This window comes from Vicia villosa, linkage group LG3 (assembly GCF_029867415.1).
Source record: "Vicia villosa cultivar HV-30 ecotype Madison, WI linkage group LG3, Vvil1.0, whole genome shotgun sequence".
Classification (NCBI taxonomy): domain Eukaryota; kingdom Viridiplantae; phylum Streptophyta; class Magnoliopsida; order Fabales; family Fabaceae; genus Vicia; species Vicia villosa.
Genome location: NC_081182.1, coordinates 104,435,284 through 104,441,970, shown reverse-complemented (window position 1 = coordinate 104,441,970; position 6,687 = coordinate 104,435,284).

Here is a 6,687-nt window from a genome sequence, read left to right as displayed (position 1 = left end):
ATGTACCCGTGCGGTAGCACGGGTAGTTTACTAGTATTATAGTATTAAGGACACCCCATTATGACAAATGACAACAACATGAAATAATATCGCGGTAGTAATATTTTATTGGGTCTGGTTAACCGGCTTTGGCTAATATACATAAGGATTTTACTTATGCACCATGCATAAACTTACATAAGCCATTGGATCATGTTTTTAATCCAGTATTGAGTATTAAGTGGTGAGTATTGAATCATGTTTTTAATCCATTGGATCATGTCTATAATTTGATCCAATGATCCAAGGGTCCATAATAATCTATGCATGGTGCATAGATTTTTATCTATGCACGATAACTGCACCCTGGCTAACCAGTGTCCTCAGGACAATGGTTAAACATTTCTAAAAAGAAAAATATTTTATAGAAATTTTAATATTTCAACTTTCAAAATATTAAATATGAAAAAGAAAAATATTTTATAAAATTTTTAATATTTTAATTTCCAAAGCATTAAATACGCAGATTACCGAAATAAAGTTACTGTTTTAAAGTTTTAACCATTACCTTGAGGATACTGGTTAACATTTTCTTATTTTATTTCATATTTTAATACTAAGGAAATTAGTAATCTTTATTCGCAACAACTAATCAACATTCAGCAGCTGTATTTTAATGCTAAGATTTTCAAATTCATAATGTAGGTACTGGCCAGATAGCTTAGCATCTCAAAATGTTTTTTTTCTTTGAAACAAAAAGAATTTGAAAATTGTGGATAAGATAAAATAAGAAAAATTGACATGACTATAATGAGAAAAAACTTATTTATGTCTCCCTAATCAACGTTCGGCAGCGTATATGTGTCTCAACGTGGGTTGCATCAGCATGTGAGAATTGTTTTTTTCTTACGAGTACTTCTTTTCACGATAACATGCCATGTGAGATTTGTTGGATACCTAAACAAAATAAGGTTGAGTAAAAACAAAATAAGGTAGGTGTCATTTCTCAAATAGAAATTGAATATTAAAGTGTCTACATGTTTAAAAACTAAAATAAAAAATATAACTTCAAAATTATTTTATACATGCACATGCATTCAACTAAATCATGTTATATATCTATATGTTTTTAAGAAAATAATTTATAAAAATGGTATTGTATTAGTTGATTATATTCATATCATATGCACCCTTTCCTTTTGTACAAACTCTGATACCACACTGTCCGAGAACCTTACGTGTCATGAAACTCATATTTAATTGTATCGTCGTCAAAAGCCAACCATAAATATAACACATACTAACAATTAAAACTAAAATTTCATAACAACAAGGACTCTAGTATGGATTAATAGTCAGATGTTTTATGATACACAAGATCCTCATTAAGAGGCAGGTGTAGAGCATACTTCCAACTATGGGGGAATTATGAAATGAATATAATAACTAAAGTTTTGAGGGAGAAAGAAGATATTTTTAGAACATGTTTGTTCTTAAGCACACAAGAGAATTTATTTGTGATTGCTTGATGAAAATATGTTACAAGAGTTCTCCTTTTATAGCCAAGGAGGGGCATATAGGACAAAAGAGACACTATTTACAAACATGACATTCTAAATTATATGAATGCCTTTTACGACACACTTATCCCTTATAGATTACATTATTGTAGTTTTATTATACAAAAGGACAAAAGTTACTATATTCATAAACATGCTAGTGATCTTTGAATGACACTTGTCCATTTATTGTGATCTTTGAAGGACACGTGTCCATTTAGTCTTTGAAAATGGGTTCATGAGAGGGGGGCATATTCTGATCAGATAGATTTCCATCAGAAAAGTAGTCTCCATATCGAGATGACTCACCCAGCCAAATGTCATCCATCATGTAAGTGTGATCTGCTAATCTCGTATTAGCTTCTTCCACCTGCCCTTTAGAGAATTCGGCTTCCATTGGCGAATCTGATTTCTGCTGTGTGGCTTGGGCCGAGCTTTCCCCAATTTCTGGTCTTCTAAATTTTTCATGATGGATGCAAGTTGAACTATCATCGAGGCTTTTTGGATCATAGAGATTGATGCAGTTAACATACTCCAATAATTCCTTTGTGACTTTTAGGCTGAGAGGATATTCATCAATGGTTTCCCATAGGTGAACATAACTCTTGCAATTAAACATCTTTGTTGTAGGATCTGTTAGATAGGGCCTGTGTAGAAAGAAAACAGACTTGAGTTTGCCAATATCTTCTGAAGATAATCTTTGTTCTTTGACCTCGTCTATGACTAGTTTTAATTGATCTCTCCAGCATTATAATGGAGAGTACCATTCAAGAGTAGTCCAAATCAAAGACTTGTGGTTCTCAGGGTCCATTATATATTGATACATAGCCTTCGTGGGAATAAGAACAGGCATATAATACAAACAGGTGGCACACCATATATACCACAGATGATTCTTTGTGAATTTAGTATTTGGGTTTATCAGGATTGGTAGAAGGAAAGGTGTATCTGGGAAATAAGGACTATGATCTGGTAGCTTATTTCTTATGATCTTTGTCATGTAATGGAAGATATTGTTCCTGGCATACTACTTGAGCTGGGACGGTGAAGAGGATGTTGTTATTCCTGGAGAGAGATTCTTGGTTGTGGATGCATGAATTAGTAGTTGTTTGACCATAAGAATAAGATGGAAAGTGTACTTGGCTGTGATGATTTGGATGGGTTTCATGGGTCGAGATAGTAGATCAGGGATTACATTTTGGGTTCCCTTTATATGTTTTACAAATTAAGTATATCTGGAAAACCATCTTTGAGCCTGAGAGTTTGAGGATCAGGAGGCATCTTATTTTTGAATTCAAGGATCTTAGGGAATTAAGAGTTGTCCATTTGGACTTCAAATTGGTAGCTTCTTAGTTGGAAGACAAACTTTTGGATTCCCATTTTTACCGCGGGAGCTTCTTTGTAAGTGGTGTTATAATATTTTTCAGCTTCTTTGAATTGGCCACTGGCATGACCACAATAGTATCTTTTCCCTTCGAGTTCTTCTATCAGTACTGCTTCCCAATAGTGATCACTGGCATCAGTCTATAGAATTCTTTTGGCACTTCCGAGGATTTTCAATGCAGGAGGAGTTTGTGCGATCTTCTTTAAAGCTTTCAGTGCCTCAGTTTGTTGTGTTCCCCATGGTGGAGATTTTTTCTTCAGCATTTGGGATAGAAGACTAGTGTACTTTTCCAGTTTCGGCAGGAAATCCCGAATATAATTAATTATACCAAGAAATTGTTGGATTTGTTTGACTATGAGATTTTCATTAGGAAAGTTTAACAGTTCTTGGGCAATATGAAGTTGGGGTTGGTATTTTTCTTGGGAGAAATGCATGGCTAAAAAATCAATTTCTGTCTGTCCCAATTGACTTTTATTTTCAGAAAGCATCACCCATCCTATTGGGCTATTTGAAGAAATTGGCCCAATAATTATTATGGGTTTTTTCATCTTTTGAGAGTAACAACACATCATCAATATAGATGAGGATAATGTTAAGGATGAGTTCAAAAATTCTAGTCATGGCCTTTTGAAAGAGTGATGGAGCTACCTTAGGCCCAAATACTAATACAATCCACTGATACTGAGCGTTAGGAATGCATAACGCCGTTTTGTAATGATCCTCAAGATCAATACCTAATTGCCAAAATCCTGACTTAAGGTTGAACTTAGAATAGATCTGAGCATCTTTGATGAATACATTTAAAGAAGAGGCTTTTGAAATGGGAAATTTATCATCTTTGAGAAAATGATTTAGAGGTTTGTAATCAATTACTAGCCTCTTTTTCCCCCTCAATGTTTCAGACCTCTTTTCTACATAGAATGCTTGGCAAGCCCATCCTGATTTGGTGGGTTCTATCAGGCCTTGTTTGAGCAGGTGGTTGCATTCTTCTCTGGCTAATGTGTAATCTGATGGACTCATTCCTGGATGAGCAGCCTTGGTTGGATTAACATCTTCATTGATCTTGAAGGGAAGTTGAACGAAGAAGTCTTTATTCTTCCATAGAGGTTTTGGGTGGTGAAAATTTTCATGGCTATCTGCACATAGTTTGAGAAGGTTGGACTTGATTTCCTCATAGCCAGCAGGGATCTTAGAAAGTGAATATAGCTTCAATATCCCAAAATAAGATTTGAATTCTTTTTTGAATTTGATTCTAGTGGGGAGAATATGAAGTTTACTTGCTGCTGAATAGACATCCATTCCTACCACAATATATATTTTTGGGAGATTATTGCAAATGACCTTGGTCCAGACTATGCAATCTGGGAAGAATTTAATTCTTATTTTTTCCTTGGTCATTAAATTTGCCTTGAAAACTTTTCCAGTTGCTGCTACAAATTATGCGGCATGTGTCTCCCATGATTGTGCTGGGAGAATGATGGGATTCATCATTGTAATCTGGGCCCCACTGTCCATATAAGCTATAACTTTCTTCGGATGAGAATACTTTGTGGCAAGGACATGAACTTCAACACAAGGAAGTGGTGTAGTAGGAAGGGAACTGCTTATCTCTTTTGACTCTGAAAATGATGCTTCATCAGATGAAGAATCTTGAAGGGCAAAAACTGTTTCTTCATCAACCGAGCTTTGTTCAGAGTATAAAGATTCTAAGTCTCCTTTTAAAGGCTGAAGAGAGTTAGTCAGTTTTGCGGCTTTATGGGTATTATTAGGACATTATTTAGAGAAATGCCCCTTTTTCCCACAAATAAAGCATCTATGATTTTTTCCCTTCCCTCTGAAAGGCTTTCTTCTAAAGAACTTCATATCATTTTTTTTCTTTCCCTTGAAGGTCTTGTGAGATCTGGTGTATTTTTTATATTTCTTTTTTGTTGTACAACTACACCTTTTGTCTTTACACTTAATCTCCAAGTAGGGCTTCTTACATGCTTGGGTGAACTTTGACTTTTGTTTTATTACTTCTGAAAATTGGTGATGAAAACTGCAAAGCTTTTCAAGTGCTTCTAATGTCACCTGGTGAATTTGGCTAAGACTCATGGTTTTAATATCCTTTTGAGTTGTGGCTAACATCCTATGAGTTTCTGGTTAGAGTTCTTATAGTAGGGAGGATTCATAGTTATTCTTGAGACTAGGGTCATTGTACCCATTAAGGACGTAATACCTTTGTGCCATCCTTTGATAATGTTTGTCGATGTCCTTTATTTTGAGAGAACAACACTTCATCTCAAAGAATTCTTGTATGTTTTTCCTATCAAATATCTCCATATCACCGATAAATTCTCGGTGAAGAACTCCAATAACATTAGTTGTAGTCTCTTGACGATGTAACTCATCTTGTTTGAAAGCTCCATGATTGTGATACCATTCTTTCATCATGCCTTTCATTCTACAGCAAAATTCTTCAATGATCTTATAGCAGTTTGCACTTAATTTCATCATTTGGGTGTCCAGCCAAGCTCCAAATTCAAGTAGTCTCTTTCTCCAACTACTCGGTGGTATATCATCAAAGGTGAACCAAGGACCTCCATTTGGTTTAGTCCTTTAAGGGACTACGGTTTCTTCAAGAGACTCTTCTTCAAAATAGGATTCTTCCTCTTTTACATTTGCCATGAAGAGATTCATAGTTTATAGTGATCGCCATGGCTTGGAAACCTTTATCATGAGCTTCTTCTTCCTTTTGGATTTTTGGAGGAGGTGTTTTAGTGATATCTTGAAAGTCTGAGGATGAAGCGCTCAAGCAGGCAGCTTTCCCTTTTGTCTTGAAGGTTGAGGTAGTGGTAGTTCTGGCAGATTTTGGTCTGTAGGTTGTAAGTATGTACTTGACTTGGTCTAGTGATGAAGAAATATAGGTGGGGTAGAAAGGAGAAGGCCTTTCTAGTTGTTTGAAATATGTAGGAAAAGCATGAGGTTTAAAGAAAGATTTTTCAACCGGCTTGGGTTTTCCTTCATGAGAGGCTCTTAAGAAATCATCTATCTCTTTTACTTGGCCTTGTAGACTTCTGATTTCTCTTTTCTTTTGGTCAAATGTTTTACCAAAAGTTCTTTCTTCTAACATCTGCCGCAAGTTCCGATCTAGCTGGGATACTTGGGCTTTCAGGCTTCTGTAATGTTTCTGTATTTTTTTGGATAAAACCTTGAGGTTCTCATCAATTTCGTCTATTTTTTCAGCAATTTTGTCTACCTTTTTATCAAGGTTTTGAAGAATTTCATTTTGAGAAACCATATTTTCAAATTTCCAATTGAGAACTTCTTCAGCTTGAGTTAACGATTTAAGATTCCCATTGGGCTGGACTTCACTCGGATGAATGAAGGGTTTATATGTTCTGCCTGTGATTGGATCCATCTTTCTTTCTATTGATAGATGATTAATTCATCATAAAGTTACAAGATTTTAGACAAAGAGGGAGGAAAGATTAACAACAACTAAATCTAACATCCAATTAAAAAAAATAATGGACTAAATAACATAATTTTTTCAAGAAAAATTGTTCTTGTTTGGAACTAAAAAATTGGAGTAAGCTAGCGATGAGGAATTCTGAACAGGTTTAGCTAATCTCAAGTGCAGTGGCGCCGAAGTGGATCTACGAGGTTAGCACTCCAACGTCCAAGTCAATTTACAATTCATTTGAAGTGGATTGGCATTAATCTGCGTCTTTATCCAAACCAAAATAGTTTCCCTCAAGGTTTGTCGGGCGTTACTAAGTCGGG